Below are 23,900 nucleotides of genomic sequence, written 5' to 3' on the forward strand. Positions count from 1 at the left end.
TGTCTGACCTTGAGGAAAAACACTGGAAATGTAATGAAAGAAATATATGCAAGAAATACTGGTGTTTTAGGAATCTGGAATAACATATCAAGAAAGAATTAAGTGAAATAGACTCCTCAGAGGTCTTTTTACTTAAAAAAAAATGAGGACCTTCCTAAAAAAAGGAGTTCACCCTAGGAGAATAGAAAGTCAAGGTGTAACTCTGACTCAAGGCTAACAGGCTTAATCAACATTCTCAACTAATTGGTTGAGAAAACCACTAGGTATTTATCACTTAAATTTTCCTCTGGTTGACTCCCTAAGGAATAGAGGGAAAAAACACATCTTCCTCTTCTTCTTCATAGAATATGCAGGTTCCAGATATTGACCCCATTGACTCGCTCCCATGCAGTAGTATAAGCAGCAGAGTAGGTGAGAGAAGCAGGGATGCAAGCCCCCAGAAACTGGCTACAGTGGTCTTGTGAAAGACTGTAGAAGGACGGTCAGAGACTGATGCACAGCTCTTCCCTAGCTAGAGGAAGATGATTTGGGACTCTTCCTGAGCACTAAGTGTAGCATAGTACAGAGTGAGTCCACCAAAACAGTCACAAAGGATTGTAATTACCTCCCCCCTGGACCAAGTCAGAAGAGCCCGTTCATTTAGGTTTGGGGGAACATGTCTGTTCTCTCAGGTAACTCGAGCATCAATGGTGCATAAAGGACTGGAAAGAATAAATGATACCCTAGCCTGGGCAGTTAGGTCATCCCATATGCATAGGATGGAAAACATGGGTCGTGTCTTCTACATGTGCTGCTCCTCCAAGAAAAAGCCCAGAGATGAGTGAAGGATCACAGAGGTAAACAGAGGTCTCACTTCCAGATGCTGAGAAAGACAGGTGATGTAAGTGAAGACTGTCATCTCCAGAAATAATCTATCGTTGGCAAAACACAGCAAGTATATGAGGTACTACCAGGGCATTCTTTTTCTTCTACAGCCTGGCATGCCAGGAGAAGGTGTCACATCCACAGTCTGTCCCTGCATCTGAGAGTCTGTCCCCAGAAAAGAATGTTGGAGTAGCCCAGGCAAAGAATTTTTCATATTCTTATCATTCCAAGTTGGGTTCTCAGGTGAGGCACTTAGAGAAATTTCAAATATCTTACTGGAAACAGAATGAAGCAGAAGTCTACCCTATTAAGCCTACATTCTATTTATCCTAGGATTCAGCTATCTGTGGGTTTATCTGGAGGAAGTTGCCATAGTTGGACAAGGGTCTAATTAAATAAATGATCAGGGAATATAGTGAGGAAGAAAAATACTTTCGGAGAATGCTAGTACAACAATCACCAGACATGCAGAGGCAGCAATGGACAGCAACAGTGGCTAGCTGTCATGATCTTCCCAGTGTCCTGGACAGTCAGGGATGAGCATTTATAGTACACTTAGTTTTGAGTTTCCACAGCCTTAATGCAAATCATGTGAACATCAGTAATAGTAGCAACATTTTTGTAAGGCAGCAGCAAGGACCCTAGGGACTTCTGTAATATGATACTGGTGGCATAATTTACTGTTGATCTCAGAAGCAACTGAAGATATAAGGTAAAGATGCTAAATAACAGAATCTCAATGGGGTGACAAGTTCTTGAAATAAACATGAGATAACTACTGGAAATACCTGGAAAAGTTTAGGAAGATCTTGAGAGAGGTCAGAATTTCCAAAGATTACACAGGTTCAGCGTCAAAGAAATATTGCTTTATGATTTATTGTGTAGTCTCAGAAATATATTTTATTTAGGAAGCAAAAACTGTAAGACTGATTGCCTATAAAAAATAAGTGATAGAGAATTGTCCAAAATGATTCCAACTCTTTTGGCTATAGGTAGATTATGATACTGGTCACCAACAGAAAACACACAAGAGAAGAAGCAAATTTGGGGCAGGATGTGGCTGCCCCAAGGGGTGTGGCTGGTTTAAGAGATGATGAATTTAGCTTTTGACCTTGAGTTCTGTGGATTGTACAAGTGGAGACGTTCATTGTGGTGTATGTAACAGTCTTGATCTCAGCAGAGCAATCAGTAAGTTCAAATAGAATAAAAACAAAGTGATGCTTGGCTTTGCCGATGTATATTTGGTGGATATGATGAGAACATTCTTAATGGAGTGGTGGAGGTAGACCAATATTTTTATGTGTGGAGGTGTGACATTTTGGTGAGGAAGTGTAAACTACTTTAATTTTTCTTTTTTTTTCCCCTTCAAAATTCTTAACTAAGAAAGAAAAAAGAAAGATAAGACATAGAAAAGGTCAACAATGTTTCTTGGTTGATTTATTACAAGTGGAATGAGGGAGAGCTGGAAAATGAAAGAAATTCTATATAAAGAAATAGGTACTGACATCAGACAACTTGAATTTGGGGTGGAAACAAAAGAGAATTTTCAAAGGTATGGGCCAAAACACTAAGTCAATTAGGCCACCGTCAGAGGAAGGCTGCCAATGATACTACATTTATTTTCCCTTTTTCAAGCCTATTTCTGACTCACTATTTCTTCTTTGATAGGAGACATTAACATCACAGCTGGCCCTCAATGTAGAATGGCCCCTGTGCTTTGGTTGTTTAAAAGAACTGTGGCACAGGAGGCACGTAGGTGGTTCAGTTGGTTGAGTGTCTGGATCTTGATTTTGGCTCAGTCATGATCCTACAGTCATGGGATGGAACAGTGCATCATGCTCTGAGCTAAGCATGGGATCTGCTTAGGATATTCTCTCTCTCTGTCTCTCTCCCTCTCTCTCTCTCTCTCTCTCTCTGCTCCTCCCCAACCTGCATGCATGTGCTTGCTCTAAGATTAAAAAAAAAAAATTGTGGCACAGAGATTGAGAAAGCTTTGGAGGCATAGTTTATCTCTGATACCAGTGATTCTTAGATGGCAGAAAGCAAGGGAATGACCATCCTAAACATGTGGCACATAGTCACAAGAATAGTACATTGAAATGGAGAGAGGTGGTAAACCAGTATGGCTGATGCTGCCAATGCCCCATCCCTTACACCTTGGTTTGCTTGAGTGGTTTAGCAGTGGTAATACACAACTTTCATCCTGCTGACAATTTCACACCTCAAGTGCCCATGTCTCATTTCTTATCATCCTGTTCAGTTGCAAGGAGGCATTTCCTGGAGGCATGGGGGAGTTAATGAGCCTAAAAAACCTTCATAAAAGGAGATTCTAGTCAATGCCCTGATGCCTCAGCCTGTTCACTGGTCTCTATGGACTGATTTTTCAGAGAGTCCTTGGTAAGATGAAGCCCACCTGCCCACATAGGTAAGTCACTTATGACAGAATGGGGGTCATTACAGCATGTGTTATTGGCTTCTCTTCTTTCCTCACCTCATTGTATCCAGCTCCTCATGTGAGCATCCTGGGAGCTTCCAAGTAAACTCCTAGTACAAAAATACTTTCTGAAAGTTAGTTTTGGGGCAACTCAGACTGAAAAACCTGGTAAGTTGTCTTTGGAAATCTATCTTTAAGAAAAAAATTGGCAAAATTATGAACAAAGATTGATTACTGTGATTTTAGTCATATGACTCAAATCTCCCTATCTATCAGAAAGGTTACAGTAACACTGATATCTGAATCCCAATACTTAACTTATTGGTTCTTAGCTCTTATAAAATATTTTTTGAAAGTCCACACATCATACTTTATGTTTGCTTCTAAATAGCTCAGGGCTGTCACCACCTGAAGCCTCTACCTTTAGCATTTCACTGGCCATGCACTTGTTCCATCACCAGTGCTCACAATGATGCTGTTTCTTCTCAGTAGCCTCTTATGACCAGGAAGTTAATTCTCCCCTCCTGGGTTATGCTCCATGTGGGGCTATCCAGCAGATTTTCATGGGTATTATCTCGCTATCAAAAAATTACCAGTGGAGTCCCTCAGTTTAACCACATGGCTCTTCCTCTCCTCTCCAAGGCACATAGACTAATATATTAGAGCATCTGGAGTGTAAAAGATGTCCACACCATAATCATTTCATAATATAATGTGTATCAAATCATCACATGTATACCTTATACAATATTAAACATCAATTATATTTCAGTAAAACTGGGGTAAAAAGATGTCTACACCAGCTGTCACATTAAATCCAAAACCATGAGACCATGTTGTCAAGTCTGCTGAATTGCAAATACATTTTACAAATTCTGTTTTATGGAGCTACTCATCTCTATCTGAAGCCTAATTTGTTGACTGGTTGACATCCCATTCTTCCAATATATCACACACATGCACAACATACACATACACGTGCGCGCGCGCGCACACACACACACACACACACACACACACTTGCATACACATGCACATGCAGACATACATACAAACTCACAGGTGCAAATATACACACTCATAGGTAAATATGATTCAAGGTTTTCTTTTGGAGTAATGTTATTGCCATCATATTTATTTATTTTTTTCTTGTCATGAGGTTTCCTAAAATCTAAAATTGCTGAATATAAATATTTTCTTGAAGCAAGGACTGTCAGTCTTTTTAATATTCCAGTCATATCTCAACGTTTTGGCACAGAGTCCCTATTAAAAAGAGAATGAAAAATAGAGAAGGAAGAGAGAAGGAGAGGGGAAGGAAAGAAGGAAAAAATGAAAAAAAAATGAAAAAGAGCTAGAAAGAGTGAGAGAAACCAAAAGCCTCAAATATGGAAAATGATTAAGTAAACTATGGAATTACTATCCATTCGGTGGACTCTTAAAATATATTTTAAATGATATCTATAAAGAGTTTATAGAAGCACATGAAATGCTCATTATCATTTTAAATTTAAAAAAAGATACAAAGTATAATATAATCACAACTCCATTAAGTAAAGGCCTGGGGAAAAACCAAAAAAGGTATTAGCAGTAATTTTCCAATTACCTTTGGGTTATAGAAATATTGTTCATTTTTCCAACGTTCTGGTTTTTCTATAGTTGTCAATTTTCTAAATAAACTATATATGCATGCATATGTGTGCACGTATACTTATATACACACACTTTTGTGTGTGCATGTGTATATTTGCATGATGAACAATATATATTAAACTTCGTTTTACCAAAGAGGATTGGAAACTGATGGCCTGTGGCATCTAAGTCCTAGGTCAGCACCTTGATAACAGTATGCTCCAGGGCACCAGTCCTCGTTTCCTTCTTTACTAGTGCTGTTTTGAGATCCGGGCTTCCATTTCATTTAGAGACTCACTAAGAAAGATGTGCAACCATGGTAGGTATGGAATGTAAGTGGGCCCCTTTTAATTCCACACTTCTCCCATTATCACAGCCCTAGCAAAGTAAGACAGGTAGGTCAAGAGTTTCAAAATGTTTCTCCTATTTCCAAACTAAAAACAGTAAGTGAGGACTGGGCAATAGTGTTGATCTCTTTTACCAAACAGTACTGAGCAAAGGTTTCAAGACACATATTTGACCTACTTATTTCTTTGAATTGGACTGGAATCCAGAGATAAGAAATATCTGCTCAGATTAGAGAGGATATTTTTTTCTCTCAAGTCAGGAACAATTGGTTATCTCTCAGGTACTATCTACAACCGGGCTCTGGGAGCACTTAGAGGTACACAGTATCCTCTCCAGAGGATTATACCAGGCCTAAGGGCAAATCCCAGGGGTACTTACCACAAGAATCAGGAGGAAGATCTGGCTACCACTGTGAACACACAGTCCTCACCTCCAATTGCAGAAGAGGCCACAGGCACCATCTGTGTCAGGCACATCTTCGGAACAAAAGAAAGGCCAACTCCTCACTTTTCTTATGACTCACATAAGCCATAATATTTCAATTGGTCAAAACAATTTAATATATCATTTATAATAACATTCATTGAAGCAGAAAAGAGAAAGGAAGGGAGAGAAAGGAGGAAGAAAAGAGGGAAGAAAGAAATTTTCTAGATGTCAACTAAATATTTTTCCAAAGCATAAGAGCAATTAAAATATATTTCTTTGTTGTTTATTGTGGTGAGATGGATTCTCCCACGTCACCCTTCAGACATCTTGAAAATAGGATTGGATTTAACATGGGATATTTTAATTCTTGATTAAGAGAACATTCTTCCTAAGGGAACTGAAAAGCTATCCACAGAGGCATTCATAAAGGTACTTCAGCCTTCCTTGAGTACTGATGACTGAATTGCTCTCATTTCCATCTTCCTCTGAGATCTATTTCTGTGTACCACTGAGGATGATGATATTTGTTTTTCTAAAGCATCTCTTCATTTTTGCTTCCAGTTGCTTCTCTATAAAGCTTAAATGATAGGACTTTAAAAGTAATATTACTTTTTTTAATGTTTATTTTTTATTTATTTTGAGAGAGGGGAAAGAGGGAGGGAGCATGTACATGCATGAACAAGTGGGGATGGGCAGAGAGAGAATCCCAAACAGGTTCCACACTATCAGCATGGAGCCCAATGCAGGACTCAATCCCACGAGCCATGAGATCATGACCTGAGCCAAAATCAAGAGTTGGCTGCATAACTAACTTAGCCACCCAGGCACGCTGTGATGTTTCTCTTTAAAAAAAATTTTTTTTTATTAGTTTTCTTTATTTTTGAGAGGCAGAAAAAGACAGAGTGCGTGTGGGGAGGGGCAGAGAGAGAGGGAGACACAGAATCGGAAGCAGGCTCCAGGCTCTGGGCTGTCAGCACAGAGCCCAATGCAGGGCTCAAATTCATGAACCACGAGATCATGACCTGAGCCGAAGTCAGATACTCAACCGAGCCACCCCGGCACCCCAAACATTACTCTCTTAAAAAGAAGGCGGCTCTTCCACAATAAAAGAATAATGTCTCCTAATTTACATTTCTGTGGAATTCCTTATATATTTTGTCACATTTCACTATATTCAAAACTCAAAACCAAGTCTATTTAAAGTTCACATTAAGACAAACTTGGTGGCCAGGAAACACTGAATGCTATAACATAATATTTAAAATGAGTTACCAATAGTCATGCCTTTTTTACACCTTTATTTGAACACTGAAAAGTTCTGGTTACAGAAATGCATTATATAGCACCCAAAAAATAGGATATCCCTATAGATGAAAGGAAGGTAAATTTGTGAGGAAAAGGTTGCTTCCAGTGCTTGCAAAATGATTGCTAGCTCAAGGCTGAAGCATAAATTTTAAAAGGTAGTGTATTTAAGAGGGCAGGAATCCACGATGATCCATAAAATGTATTGACACAAAGGAGCACAGAACTTATGGCTCAAGTGAGAGGGATAAAAAACTATGAAGAAAAGGACTAAAGAGGGGAAAAGAGTACATGAGATCCTCAGAAATGTTCAGAATCATAGAAGCTCAAACTGCCAACTGTCAACCCAGGCTGTGTTTCTAAGCACACTCCTCAGTCAGTGTTCGAATGGCTCTGCTGACTGTTGCCTCAATCCTCCTTTTCCTGATCTCATTAAGTTGCTTCTGACCACGGCCCTTATAACTATGCTAAATAATTGACACGTCTCTTTCTTAGGGTCAACATGCTGTGTGTGACTGCGAACGCTGCAGCCCTCTTAGTCACCCCTCACCAAGCTGTTTTTTTTTAACCATCTCTTCCAGAAGTAAGCCTGACAGTTCCCTAACCACTATTATTACTCTTCTCTTTACTTCTTCCATTTTGACTGTAATTTTCTGGTAATTAGATCCCCCAAACAGAAGTATTATTTATTATTCCAAATGTGATTGCGTCTCTGCCCTGTAAAGAGGCATGGCTCCCTCCTGCTACCTAATGGGAGGCTTCCATAGGCAGCTACAAAGTCATAATAACATTCTTGTGTACCATCACATTTCAGCCTCATTTCTAATTTCTTTTTCTCTATTACCATAGGTCTTTCTGACAGTAATGCTTCCAGGTTATTCTTTCCTTCTGAACATCTTGTTTTTAATTATTTTTCCAAGATAAGGGAGCCTCCTCCTTTCCACACAGAATTCATCTCCTTGTTTTTTATTCATTTGTCTTCTGTCATAAGAATTTTATGTTCAGAATTTTTGTACTCATCAGTGTTTGTATTGCTTTTATTTACAGGAACACTTGTGAAATAGTTTCATTTATTTTTAATTTCCTTCTTTCATTATATCATTAAAGCAAACTCACCAAACCTGAGGCTGTATCTAATGATTTAGCACCATTCCACCATTTCTGCTTAATACTGTACATAACCATAAAGACTTCAGGTGGTCTCAAACCTCTCATAATTTCCATTTGGAGTTTCCTTCCTTAACCAGGAAAACTATTCAGATGAATAAATATAGTTTAACAACAAATCAAGATGTTGTAAATACAAAGCTCAAGAATGAACATTTATGCTTCACCCCTGGAAGGTATGTGTATACTATTTAGTAAGGAAAAACAATCTTTTATCTCTCTTTTATTCAGGAAAAGCTTCACAAAGGAAGTGGAATTGTAAAAAGTCTGAAATAAATTACAAGGGATGTATTTATATGATATTGAAGAATGATTTTTAAAACAATCACAAAAAATATAGAGAAATGCTAATGTTTCTTTAAATTCTTGGTGAAATAAAGCAACACAAAAGTCACAGAATCCCAAGTTCCATTACAACTCTGCAGATAACTGAGTATGAACCTTTGATGAGTCCTAGTTTCTTCATGGATAAAATGGGCATAATGTGTCCATATCCACAAGGTTGTTGTGAGGAATAGAAAATAACGTAAAGAAAGTGATTTATACAGTGCTTTGCACAATTCACTAAAAGATTATCTGTTAAGTTAATATAGAAAAGTATCTACTATGTTTGGCACTTGTATCTCAATCATTTGGTCTTGTTACTATTGTATACACGGTTCACTAAGATGAATCTCAGTTAATTCTGTATTCGTCATTTGCCCCATCACTTTGTTTTGAAAAGTTTGTCTACTGCCAGCAGCCTCAGCTTTTACAAGTAAAATTTATGAGTCTCTTGAGCTTTTAGTTGTACTTGAAGTCTATTAGTTTATCTTATATCAATTTATATCATATCACATATAACTATATATCATATAATATCATATTACCTATCATACATTTTTACCAGCAAAATACTTTCTTAATGCTTAAGTGTCATGCTTAAATTACTTCAGGTAATTCCCCTTCTAGCAGGCTTTGATGTTATATATATATCTCACAGTCAACATTCCTTATTGATCATATTCTTTTAATTCATGTGTAAAGTCCAGAAAATCTTTTATTTTTAATGTTTATTTTTGAGAGACAGAGAGGGAGGGAGGGAGAGCAAGTGGGTGAGGGGCAGAGAGAGAGAGGAGGACAGAGTATCTGAAGCAGCCTCTGTGCCAATTTGGGGCTCAAACTCCTGAATTGTGAGATTATGACCTCAGCCAAAGTTGGATGGTTACCCAACTGAGCCACTCAGGCGCCCCAAGAAAATCTTAATTATAACACCATTTGTTAATATTCCAACTTTAGACATGTGATGATGGATAAATTACTTCATCTGTCTTAGCCTATGGAATATAAATATAGACAGATACATGATAGGTATATAATCTAGTCATATAACAAGTGTTCATTAAATGCCACTTATATTGAGATTTTTTCATTTAAACTTGCCATCACATAATCTGGGTTACCTATGCTTTAAAACTAAGCGTCATTATCTGATGTTTCTTTGTCCTTCACATGTTCTCTTGTATCTACACATTCATTTTGACCCCTACTGTTATCCATCACCTGGATGGACCCTCAGCCCCAAATGTCTAACTGTTGATATCAACGGGCTCCCCTCTGTTCTCTAGAACTCCAGCCTCTTTCTCATTAAATCACAGTCCTGCCAAAATAACCCTTATAAAGTTTTTGACCATGTAGCCCTCCTTAAAGCATTCACTGTCTTCTGTTTTCCCAGAGCAAAATTTCCAAAATATATTCCACAGAATACTCATGTCGCAAGATGCTCCTTAGAAACAAGGGTCTGAGAGTACATTGGAAAACACAGTGCACCTATCTCCTACTTGATAATTCACAATGAAAGTCAATATAACAAAGCTTCCAAAAATGTAAACTCCTTACTTGCCAAAATTTTGTTCTCAGAATCTACCTTTACCATAAGATCTCTAACTTGCATATCTACTTTGGATTTGTGATGGGCTCACTAGGATTAATCTGTTCAAAACAGAACTCTTGACTCTTCTATTTCCCTTAAACCCACTCTTAATCATATATCCTCACTCTCTCAATTGCTCCATATTTGCCCCCTAAGAAGTTAGAGAATTCATTCTTAGTTCCTCTCCTACTACTTCCTAACACATCCAAGCTATCAGCACCACCTCACAAATATGTCCTAAAACCAACCAATCACTTCTTACAAAATATGATGAAAACATGTTAACCCAAATAGTAATTATCACACTCTTACACAATTGTAAGAGACTTCTAAAGATCTCTCTGCATCAACCCTGATCCTTAAAAGTCGATTCTCCACACAGAAGCTAGAATGACACTTTAAAAACACAAAGCATATCATGTTACTTCCCCATATAAAATCAGCCAGTAGACTTCTGCTTCTGTTCATCATACAGTCACTGGAACTAGGCTAGACTTTCCACCATAAACAAATATAAAACTGGTCAAAAAAAGGTGAAACAACCATTTTTAGACATTGGATGATGTTTGTACTGGGAATACAGATTGAGATCAACACAAGAGAATAACATAAATGTTCTTTCTTCCCGAAGGAACTCTGAGTAAGCAGAGAAACTAGTCATACTGAGTTGAGGATACAAAGATTAGAAGTTCAGGAGACAGAGAACTGTATTGTAGGGCACGTTTCTAGAACAGAGGGATATATTCAGAAAAAGGGCTCCAAAAATTTGCTTAGGGTTGCCTTTGAGTCTAGTGTTAAATATTAATTTGTGCATGCACAGGATAAAGTTTAACAAGACAGAAAATAATAACTGGAAGTCATAGACTGAACAATTCCCAGAGCACACATAGGGCTGGGAGACCTTCAAGTTCTCATCAGCCAGAATAGAGGTTGTGGTTAACTTCTGAGTTATGAAGTTATGAGATACAGAAGATCCATACCTTAGCAATAGGAATAAACTATCCTTAGACCAAAGGTCATTCTAAATATAACCTAAAATTATCTTTTAAGCCTAAGTATATTAAAGTCATATACATACAACATAAGTGTCTGTCAGAACAAAATATACCACTCTAAAAAAATTCAGCACTCAGCAATGTAAAAATCACAAAGTACAACATTTAATAAAAGTGCTAGATATGAAAATAAAAGGCAGGAAAATATGGAAAATGAGATCCACAACTAGCAGTCAGTAGAACCAGACGCAGAAATAAGATGGATGATGGAAGTAGATTATGGAATTAAAAGGAAATCATGAATAAAATCAAGAGAGAAGAGGAAGATATGTAAACAATCGTGTAGAATTTCTACATGTGAAAAATGTAATATCTGAAATGAAAAGCTCATTGAATGGGATTAATAGCCAATTAGACATTGAAGAAAAAATATCAGTGAACTTGAAGACTTAATGAAGAAAAATTTCCAAAATAAAGCTGTTACTAAATATTTTAAAAAGAAACCGAATCTCAGTGACCTCTGGGAAAAATCACTGACTGATATTTGAAGTCCCAGAAGGAGAAATGAAAAGGAAGATGTCAGAAAAAAATATTTGAAAAATAACGACTGAAATGTTTTAAATTCCATGAAAACTATATTTTCTCAGATTTAAAAGACTAAACCAACCCCAAGGGATGAATAAAAAGAAACTACAAGACACATCAAAAATAAAATGCTGAGGGATGCCTGGTTGTCTCAGTCAGTTAAATGTCCAACTTCCGTTCAGGTCATGATCTTGCAGTTTGTGAGTTGAAGCCCCGCATCAGTCTATCTGTTGTCAAGTGCAGAGCCCACTTCGGGTCCTCTGTCCCCCTCTCTCTGCCTCCTCCCTGGTCGTGTTCCCTCTCTCTCTCTCTCTCAAAATTAATAAGTAAACATTTAAAAGAAAAAAAAGAAAGAAATTGCTGAGAACTAGTGATAAAGAGAAACTCTTAAAGCAACCAGAGGAAAAAGACACTTTGCATAAGAAAAACAAGGAAATAGTAAACTTCATACCAAAAAACAAAAGACAAAAACAAAACAAAAGCATGAAAGCCAGAAGACAATAGAATGGCATCTTTAAAGGAATGAATGAAAAATCTGTCAACCTAGAAATCAATATAAAATGAAAATATCCTTTAAAAGGGTACGAAACATAAAAAAAAAAACCACTTTTCAGACAAATGAAAGCTGAGAGACTTCATCACTAACAGATCTGCACTATAAGAAATGATAAAGGAAGCCCTTCAAGCAGAAGGAAATAGTATCAGGTAGAAATTTGTATCTATGAAAATAAATAACACAAAAATGATCAGTATGTGGGTGAATAAAAGCCTTTTTTTTCCCTTGTTTTAAATTCTTCTAAAACCGGGAAAATTCTAATGAGATCTGTAGTTAATAGTATCATGCCAATGCAAAGTTCCTGGTCTTAAAAAAAAAATGTCTTATATCAAGTAAGATGTTAACATTCAGGGAAGCTAAAAGAAGGTTATACAAGAAATCTCTGTGCTATTTTCTCAACATTCCTATAAGTTTAAAATTAGTTCAAAATAAAAAGTTAAACAAAAATATAAGTTTAGTCTTTAAAACAAAAATAATGACAATGTATTTTGGTGTTTATAACATGTAGAAATAAGTAAAGGATAAATAAATAAAGGACGACATCAGGACATGGATCTGTGCTGTTGCAAGTTTCTCACATTAGATTTAAGAGGCAAAATACTTGAAGTATACCATAGAGCAATATCTAAAAAAATAAGTGAATAAAGCAAAAAGCAATAGCTTGATGCAAACAGTGGAGATAAATGAAATACCAAAAATATTTAGAATTCAAAAAAAAAAATCAGTCAATCCAAAAGAGAGTTCAGGACAAGAGGGAAAAAGAGAAAAGGTAGATATGGGGAAAATAGAAAACAAATACCAAAGTGTTAGATTTAAACCCAACCAGTTATGATAAATGTAAAAATTTTAACACTCCAAATAACATATAGGACCATCAAACAAATATGGAAAAATGTAAAAGGATCAAAACCATACAGAGCTGGGGTGCCTGAGTGGCTCAGTCAGTTAAGCATCTGACTTTGGCTCAGGTCATGATCTCACAGTTCTTGAGCTCAAGCCCTGCATCCAGCTCTCTGCTGTCAGCACAGATCTACTTTGGATCCTCTGCCCCGCTCTCTCTCTGTCCCTCCCCCGCTTGCACTATCTCTCTCTCAAAAATAAATCACTTAAAAAAAAACATACAGAGTATATTCTCTGGTTCAAATGTAATTAAATTAGAAATCAATAATAGAAAATGCTTACTTGTCTTACTACATACGCATATTGTGATTTGCCATTGGCTTCCTCTGGTTGTTAAAATTTCTAAAGGTAACTTTCTTAAAGTATGTATCAGATACTGGAGTTTCACTGGCTTAGCACCTGCACCAAACATTGTTCTTTGGGCTTTGTTTGTTTGTTTGTTTGTTCATTTTGTTTGTTTTTAGTTCCTTCCTATGATAACCAGATTAGAATACTAACAGCTACATTACCATTAGCTTACAGGTAGGGTGCTAGATAGGTCCTAAATTCTATGCCACTGAAAGAACATGAGAAATAAAAGGTATGGCCATGAATGAGGAAATGGGCTCTTCTTGCAAGTAGAGGTCTTTGATTCTTCAGGATAACTCTAGCAGAGGTTCTAGAATTTGGTCTGACATTGTAAGCATCAATCTGTATGAGCAGCAACAGTAATTCTTTTGATACAAAAGACAGTTCTGTGATGAGGTTGGTTATTTCTCCTGGTTACTGGTATTTCTAGCCTTATAGTATACAAAACTGGTTTATTGGAACTCCCAAGATTGTACAAGCTATAAAAATAACTTGTAGTAAATCTCTGTTTGCTTAATTTTGTACTGAAGAATCCTGATGAATACATGAAGCTCTGTGTATTCTTCAGAGATCCCTCCTTATCATCAGTGGTAATTCCACAGCTGCATTTCTATTTGTAAGGTGAATGCAGTTCCTCAGAATGGCTACTTCAGTCTTCCCTTAGCTCTTGGGAATCTGTCCATGCATCATCCACCTGTTTCTGCTGAGCTCTCTTCTCCTACCCACCCAGGCTTCTTGGATAAGGTCGAAGCGAATGCCAGCCCGGAAATCTCTCAACTAGTTCCTTTCTGGTTATTAGTAAACATTTACACAAACTTCATACCCATCAAATTGTGCAAGTGCAGGTTAAACAAATATAAAACCAATTCTTATTCTGCTTTCAGAGAAACAAATCCAGCCTTCTCCTCTTATCCTTATATTTCTCAAGTGTTTGTAACTCCCGTCTTCTCTAGCACCCAAACAGGTGAGAAGGACAAAGAGTCATGTCTGAAAGCTACACAACCTGAATGATAGCATCCAAGAGGTAGGTCTAACCTCATCCTGAGCTCTCTGGTTGACAGAAGGCCCCTCTAACTAAGAAGAGTAAAGGCAGTATGCCTCCTTACCCCCATGAGGGCAGGGGAGAGATTGAGAGTGCCTCAACAATTCTGACTCCTAACACTCATTAGCCTCCTTAAGCTCTTTTACGGCTGTTTGTGGGAGTTCTTCAATACCTTATTTACAATTTTTGCTTAAGTGGTCTAACACCTTAATTTGGAATATGAGAATATCTGCCATGTAATTGTTTGGTTCTCAGTCTTGAGACTTAAGCACAAACGTAGATGAAAGATTATTTAACTTTATGTTTCAAATAGTTTACCTATTATATTTCCTACGTTAGCCTAATACATCTGCTTAAAACCCCTAAAATGTCATACATATTCCCATCTTCTCATCTCTGCTTACTTGTTCTCTAATTGAAATTAATTCTCAGTTAATTCAGGCTGCTTCTTTCTCCAAGGGACAGCTCAAATGTCACCTCTCCCATGATAACTACTCATTCGAGTTTGTACTTCAATGACTGTACCACTTAGCAGTCTCTTAGACAATAACAAATACTCCAAACACAATACCAGTGCCTCAGCACCTTCCTGGGGTGCCCGTGGAAGATGTTACTAGTCACTCTTGGTATTCCTTCTGGCTAAGTCAGAAGTGGAATCTTTTTAACATAGCTCTGCAGATGACTATTATCAACTAAGCATTACTGAAGCATGATGTGAAGCCTATTTCACTTACTTGAATTGTTAATAGACTTTCTACAGGTATATCCCACTAAAATGCATGAAAAGAGGCCAGAGGGCATATATCAACTCTTTTTATATCCCCAGTGTGTAAGACAAATTAGGCTTTAATAATGTTTGATGCTTTTTACTACAATAGCTTTTAGCAGCAGATTGACTTTATTTATTCCCATGTTGTTGTATCAGTCTTCCATAGCAAGCATATAGGAAGATCCTAATGTATTCTTAATGCTTTACTTGTTAAGTTGGCAGCTGATGATTGTATCATTATTAAACATTTTGTATGTTTGAAATATTTAATAATTATTTTAAAAGTTTTTTAATGTTTATTTATATTTGAGAGAGAGAGAGAGAGACAGAACATGAGCGGGGGTAGGGGGAGACAGAAAAGGAGATACAGAATCTGAAGCAGGCTCCAGTCTCTGAGCTGTCAGCACAAAGCCGGATGCAGGGCTTGAACTCAGGAACCGCAAGATCATGACCTGAGCTAAAGTCAGACACTTAACCGACTGAGCCACCCAGGCACCCCAGGAATTATTTTTAAATGACGTGATGAAAAACAGAATCACTAGGAGTAAAAATTCCTATCATAGTGTATGGAGCCATTCAAAAGATCTACAGGCATGTGTAGACACACACATTCAAATTAAGCAAAAAGAAACCCAGGTGCACTTGGTTTAACAGTAGAATAGAACAAGCATATACCTAAATAATATAGAATAACATGCACAGGGACAGAATTAAGCTCCTGATCCTTTCTTGTGATATAAGTTAGAAGCCTTCATGGTTAGCATCCAATTCAATGAAAACAAATATAAAGCCCCCCATCATTTTGTTTTGGAATCAGAAGATAACCTATTTGATGGTAGGTTTCCTGTACGTCTTATTCATACTCTTGCCCCTGGCACAGTACCTTTTTATACATATGGAAAAAGTATTTAATGACTATTTGTTGATTTGTATTTAAAAAAACAAGAATCGTTCCATGGTTACATTAATTTATCATTGAAAGTCTTTTTCCATTAAGAATGTACTTAAGGTTGGGGTTTGTTATGTACATTTATGTGTCCCTCATCACCAGCCCTAAAAGATTCTTTATTTGTAGAATAAAAGGTTGAATAAGGAAATGTGATTTTATTCCAGCTCTAATATTCATGATTTAATGAGAAATGCCCCCACCCTAAATGAGCCAATCAGAAAGCTTAGAATCCCAAAGAGAATTGAATTGGCCTTGCATTCAGATATCCTGAATGATAAGCATTCTTTTGTAAATATATGGGAAGAATCTCTAGATTTATTCATTCATTTATTCAAAAAAGATTTATTGAATACCTACTAAGTAAACTGCTGGTGGCAGGTGCTTTGTGGCAGAAAAAAAATGGCCTAAAATTCACTAAAAATTAGCTTTAGAAAGAAATATGAAAAGCTGAGATTTTCCTAGACAATCTCTCCTTGGCCTTTGACAGCGACACTGACAGCCTCCTTCAAATCCTGCTGATCTGGTGGTTTATATATACTTTGATCTTAGTGTCCTGCTTTTCAGTGCATATGTGCATGTGTATGTTTGTGTGTCTGTTTGATTTCTGCTTGTTTATCCAGTCTTACCTCCACATTTTATACTCAGTTTCTTGGCTCCCAACCTGCTTCCTTAGCCTGCTGCTTCTCAAGACCCAGATTAACAACTGATGAGTAATACAGACATTAAATTCTGTAAGATTTCTATGAGATCAGAGAAAAGAGAGGGGAGTCAGCATAGGGGTTGCAGTGAGGGTCAAAAGGGAAGATACAGCTAGTGGGTGCTTGCAAGATGAGAAGGATTTTAAAAGGTGCAATTAAAGCTAAAGACCTCAGACATACAGGAGTGTCGAGCTAAGGCAGGCAGACCGTCTGATCAACGAGGTGAGTTAAAGGATTTGGAGAGACTAATCTATGGGAGGGCTATATTTGAGTATTTCAGAGATAAGTGGTAAAGGCCTAAAGCAGCTTACTCCAGCCCTAATTAAAATAGCCAAAGGTAGAGACACACTGGAAATGATACGATGTGGCAAAGTTGTCTCAGAATCCTTCCATTTTTGAATAGGCCTCTTTTCAAATAGTGAAAATAATAGATGGTGTGTTACTCTTCCAACCAGTCTTTTCCAGGGCTCCAAGAAGTGGCAGAAACACAGAAAAAACACCTCTTAGGAAAAATAGTCCACAAAACCAACACCAAATTTAAACACAATAAAAGAACATCTAAGGAGGACTTCACTTTTCTTTGCTTACAGGCTTATTCAAACTATCTTCTCCTTTTGCATATTTCAAAAGGACTCTCAATTGCTTAGTAAATGTTTTTGGCACAAACTGCCACCCTTCTTTTCTTTTATTCTCTCCCACACAGACTGCACCTATTAATTTTGACATTCATTATAAGAATCATCCCACTACATTTCAGTTATGTGCATTAAAGCACAATGTATTTTCTCCACTATTCTCCCTTGCTTATGTTTCTTTTTTTTTTTTTTTTACTAAGGTACAAAAACCCTGTTCCTGATAGATCATTTTCCTACCTTAACTCATTATTTTAATTTTCAGGTGAAATCACCAGCCAGCATTGGTGAATTCTGTTTTATAAATAAAGTATATGTATGTTACATACATGTAATTATACACATATTCATTTATTGTACTTAGTGTATTATATATTATAGTATTATATATCTTAGTGTTAACTTAATGCTTCTTTTAAAATTTTCCTTTAATATTTAAAATATTCTCTTTAACTTTTATAATATTAACACTAGCAGCAAATGTTTGAACTAATACATAACTTTTCCAGATTTTGAAAACAAAGTATCTTCTTTACACCTTTGAAAAATCATCAGTTTACTTGCTTCTTAAATCAGACAATTTGTTATGTGGATGCTTGTTGAAACACTAATGATATCTTTATCTATAAGAATTTCAAAAACTACCAAAGAAGTACAAACCAATGAATCGTACTTTCATAATAAGAGAGCTGGCTGCATTTATAAAAATGTAAATTCAATGGATACTGAAGCAGACATAATCTCTAAAGGAAAAGAAACATGGCAAGAAATCAGGTCTGACTACTCTGAAACATAAAATAAGAATGTTGAAAACAAATAGATGTGATTTATTTAGTTCCAAAAATCCTTTAGCACTAGAATTTGATCTTGTTGTATCTATTTATCTCTCCGTACTCAGTGGTTACCTTAGTAATTATTATTTGTTGGGTTTTCGAAAGGAGGTCATAAAATTGAACAGACTATACCAATAAAAATGTATTCAAAGCACACATGAAATTTAGAGAGGTTTGTTTTAGTCAGAGATGAAGAACTGAGTTTTAAAGAGATAGTGATGTGGAGAAAAGCAGTGGTTCCTTCAGAGAGTGAAGTAGAAACCACTGGGTCCACAAGGGATGAGACTTTCATAAGTAATCAGCATGAATCCACATATAGTAAATTCCTTAAATTTGCAGAAGATGTGCTTTTTCAGATAGTAAAACGATAGCCCAATGGGGAAAGTTACAAAAATATTTTGCTTTGTGTGTGTGAGATAAAGAAAGTGGCAGGTAAAGTTTCAATATAAGCAAAAATCATGTAAACCACCTACAGTAAAAGTTTATGAGTTATCCATTATGATCCAGGGTTCATTAGACACACGATTTGTTGCATTGTACATTCATCAGGACTCTTGGAAAGCTTTATGGTTCTTTGAAATACTTTAGTAAGGGCCACTGAGGATAATTAGTCTGTAAGAAAAGAACAAGCACAAATGCCTGGGCACAGCTTAGACAATGTCATCAATTTTACCCCTAAACCGAAAATATACTATAAGACCATTCCTCAAAGAGAATGATCTAATGTAGCATTATCACCAAAGGCTCAGAAAACGTAAGGTCTCCTCAAGAAACTTATTAAAGCTAACAGAGAAAACATTTATCCTTACAGAAATCTGTGATGCATTCATACCTGAAATAAAAGTACAAGCTGACACACAGGTGCCTAGTGAGATCCACACATGGGTAGTATATCCATCCACACAGGCAGTGTATCAGAGTTCTCCAGAGAAACACCAATACAAGAGTGCGCGCACACACACACACACACACACACACACACACACACACACACACAGGTTTATTTTAAGGAGTCACCTCACACAGTTGTAGGAACTAGCAAGTCTGAAATCCACAGGGCAGGCTGGTGGACAGGAAACTCAAGCAGGATTTCTATGTTATAGACTTAAGGTGGAACTCTTCCTTCTCTGGGAAATCTCAGCTTTTGCTCTTAAGGTCTTCAACTGATTGTATGAAGCCCACCCACATTTTGGAGGGCAATGTTTACTTAAAGTCAGCTAACTGTAAACGTTAATGACACCTCCAAAATACCTTCACAACAGCATCAAGACTAGTGTTTGACTATACAACTGGACACCAGAGTTTCATTAAGTTGACACATAAAACTAACACCATAGGCAGTAAAAAAATAGTTAAGGGTCTCCTTTACGCAGACAAACAAAAGGAGCAGAGAAGCTCTGGAAAAATAAAGTGGTTTTGTGCCAATTGCAATATGATTTTGCAGAACATTATATTTATAATTTCAGGAAATTGCTGTTAGGTAAGAAATCTACCAGATAGCCAAGATATCCTAAAACATTGGTGGTAAGACCGGGATCGATGATTTCCAAACAATTTTGCTTTTGCTACATAAAAGCAGTTACTAATACAACAGAATAAGTAAGAAACATTATTAAGGAAATTTGCTGTAAAGATGGTTTTCATTTTAAGTTAGAATGACTATATTGATATTGCCAAAACCTGTGTGCTGTTTTCTCCTAATAGCTAGGGCTGAAAGGAATAATTTTGTATCCCTGTTATAATCTATCAGGATCTCTTGACACCTGGGGTTCTATCTGCCTTCTCATGCAAACCAAGGTTTTCAAAATAGACAGAATCCCTTTGCCAAAGGAAATGTCACAGCTCTATTTTCTATTACTGTTACTTTTATATCCACTTAATTTGCATTGCCTCAGTTGATATCTGAAATTATTCGATTCACTTAATTTCTAAATCAGCTATCAAGAGTCCAGGGCTTATTTTCTCCACAGTGTCAAGGAAATCTTGACTCCAAACTCTGATTTTTCTGCTTGGATTTACAAGCTTCTGGAATGTCTCTGCTTATAATAACTAATTTGCTGCTCTTGAGTAACTGCCAAGTCCTCTTAAGTTCACTTGACTCTCAGTCCCAGCCCCAAATGGCTTTGTCTTTCCTATTTCTATCGACACAACCTCATGACATAGCCAATTGTTGCCTACCTTAATATAGTTATTTAGCTATCCCCCATCAATCCCTTTATTGGTTATTTCCTATGGAGCTTGCCACTGCTGAGAGATACTCAGCCTAAGATAAATGAGCTGTTTTGTCAGTACCATGTATAACTGGCCATGCTTCATCAAAAGCAGGTATTACATTTTTCTTCATGATGCCATTTGTCCAAAGTAACATTTTTTCTGATATTTTTTCCTATCGTCTTCCTGTGCAAAACAAATACTGGATAGTTTTACAAGGAAGTAGCATGATTTCCCTGAACTATTATGGAAATTGTATCATCCAATACAGCCCAACAGAAATAGGTTGTGATTTCTGGAAATCTGGGTCAATCATGGCCCGGTTATATATCCTTGGGCAAGTGATCTAATTTCACTAAGCCTAAATTTAAAAATAGATACAATAATACCTTTGCAACTATCTCACAGCATCATTTATCCATTTAACAAATATTTGATTCAATAAATACTTGGTAAGGAGGTGTCCTAGATGCTATCCTAGAAATTAAGAATAGGAGGTGACAAGATAACGTCCCTATCCTTATGCATCTTACGCAGTGACAGAAGATATAAAGCAAAAAAAAAAAATCATGATGTTTATATCAACAAGATATTTGGAAATGTTATGAAGGGAATCATCATTGTTCTGTAGCAGAGAAGTCTATGTAGAGGGGGAGGTGCTGCTTTAGATTGATTGGGCAGGAAATACTTCTCAGAGGAAGTGATTTAGGGGCTTACAATTGAAGGAGAAGAGGTATCCAGGCATGTTGAGAGGGAAATAATATTTTAGGCAAAAAGAACAGAAAGCCAAAATAGGAAGGAACTTGGAAAGGGACCAGCAAGGAGACAATGGTCAAGATGAAGTCCAATAGACAGGAGCCAAATCATATGGAAGTTTACTAGGAGTTTTAAAATTAAATTGTTTAACTGAAGAAGAAAACATAATGTAATTTACATTTTAAAAAGATCATCCTGACAGCTGAATGTAAAACAAAATACAGGAAAACATAGTAGGATCAGCTGGGAAGCCACAGCAAGCAGTCCAGGTGAAAACTTATGTCGTTTTCCTTAGTATGGTGGCAGTAAAGGTAAGAGAGAAACCTATTTTGAGATATATTTTGGTACATAGAACAATGATGATTGTGCAGTTTGTATACTGCACATAGGGGCCGCAGCTAAGAGGACACCACTGGCATTACAGACATAAAAGTGCTGTGTTTCCATCAGTAAGAATTACTGATGGATTGGATGAAGAGGATAAACAAAAAGTATGATCAAGGAAGAATCACCTGTTTCTGCTTGAAATACTGTGAAAAAAATACTGTACAATTATTACTGCAAATGTCATACAGATATAATTTTGAGGGTGGGGGAGACGTGAAGTAACATTTTGGTAAGTTTAGTTTGGGATGCCTATTAGATCTCCAAGGGAGAATGTCAAGTTGGTGACTGAATTTGAATCTGCAGCTCAGAACAGAAATCGGGGTTTAAGACACAAATGTGAGAGTTATCAGTTTATAGGTTATAGTCAAATGGCTTAGGCCACTTAAGGAGAGCACAGGAAGAGAAAAGAGCCCATGAGTGGAACGCTCACACATCTCGAGGTGGAGACAAGTGGAAAAGGACACAATTACAGAAACTGAAAGAAGTTTGCCAGTTAGGTAGGAGGATAGGAGAGAGAGTCATTTCAGGAGAAAGTCACTTCAGAGGAGACCCAAAAGGAAAGTTTTTCCAAAATGACTGAGTAGTTCACTGAGTTAAATACTTTTAAAAAGTCAAAAATTATGGTGAGATAAAGACAGAAGACTGCCCTTTATGTTTCATAACACAGCAATCGATGACTCCCATACTGTGGCAATGGAACACTATGGAAAGAAGCCAAATTGGAGTGCACTGAAGAGTAAATAGGAGTAGGAGTCAGGTATATAGTTTTGCCTTGAAAAACAGCAGAAAACAGGATGACAGTTAAGCAGAGGATGTTAGGTCAAAGGAGGGGTTTTGAAATTAAAATGAGAAATACTAAAGCCTGTGAGTACAAATGAAGAAATTGGCCCTTGATAGGAGCAATGACATCTTTTCAACTGTGAAAGGAAGGGGTAGGAAAGAGGATGGATGACGAGACAGATAAGTTTGTTGACTTGGCGAGAGGAGAATGAGGCATTTGCCACCTGCTCTTACTTGATTAATGAGGTATGAGGAAGGCTATCAGCTTAGAATATGGGGAGTATATATGGCACAGGAAGGTTAAGAAGGAAATGTTTTAAAACAATTCTTTCAAAACATGGCAAAGTAAACTTACCGTGGAAACCTAAAAGTACTGCTAGGCATTATTAAGTGTTGCTCAGGTTTGTGGTAATAAAAGAAAAATGAGCTATTTCAGGTGGGTGATTTTTTTCCCGCAGAAGTTTCTGTAGTTCTATTGTGGGCATGGAAAAGATAGATGACTAGAACAAATAAAGGTAGAGCTTTTACAAGTGCATATGATAGGAGGAGAGCAGGCAAAATTTCTGAGAGTATCCATAAGGAGGTAACCATAAAAATAAAATACAGAAGCTAAATCGGATATGGAAGGAAGTAAAAGCAGTGATGGTTCAGTGTAGCTAGAACTTGCATGGGGCATCATTCCAAGAGATAATATTTTGGATTGGAAAAGGAATGTAGATTACACAGAGTCCAGACGGAAGAAGAAAAGAATAGAAGGAAACCGGAGACAGAATCTGTAGCGGCAGAGCAGAAGCTCCTAGTCCTCGAGAGAGTGAGAGCAGTGAGGTAAGCACGATTGCAGAGAAAGTTGGCGCAGAGCTAACTGTGGACAGTAAGACAGCTGGGTAGCATGGAGGGCCCAGCAGTGGTTGGAGGTCTCGAGAGAAGCTGGCACAAAATACTCAAAAGTGTGGCACTTCTCAGGGCATGTTCAATGTTCAAGATAATAGAATCAATACGTCAATCTGATGAAATGTTGGGGACTTGGAGTGCAAGTGCAGTGAAAGAACAAATGCTAAGTGAAAATAAATTATTATCAGATTCTTACTCTCATAAATATTCTCAACCATTTAGGAAGACCCTATCAGAGCACAGAAGTCTCTTGCTTTCACCTGTGTGTCCTATTCACCTCTTCTAGCTCTTCTCTCTGATTCTGCTTCTCTCAGGCACTGGGTTCAATAAATGCATTTCACAGTTAAAGTGGCTCTACCCCTTCCATAACTTTTGGTTAGCAAAACTGGATGTTTTCTGGTAGAAAATAAAAATTTCAAAGTAATAAAACCCTTTCTCAAAATCTTAAATATAGGCTTAAATGCAAGCGAATAACACTTTTTGAAC

General features: G+C 37.0%; 1 long non-coding RNA gene across 1 annotated transcript in view; it reads right to left on the minus strand.

Moving 5' to 3' along the window:
- LOC128315533 (uncharacterized) overlaps positions 1 to 23,900 on the minus strand; it is a 332,664-nt gene that overhangs the window by 15,869 nt on the left and 292,895 nt on the right. The window contains exon 4 of the long non-coding RNA XR_008298370.1: positions 5,654 to 5,751. This is a non-coding gene — a long non-coding RNA (uncharacterized LOC128315533). The remainder of the gene's footprint in view (positions 1 to 5,653; positions 5,752 to 23,900) is intronic.

Source organism: Acinonyx jubatus, chromosome B2, assembly GCF_027475565.1.
Source record: "Acinonyx jubatus isolate Ajub_Pintada_27869175 chromosome B2, VMU_Ajub_asm_v1.0, whole genome shotgun sequence".
Lineage (NCBI taxonomy): Eukaryota > Metazoa > Chordata > Mammalia > Carnivora > Felidae > Acinonyx > Acinonyx jubatus.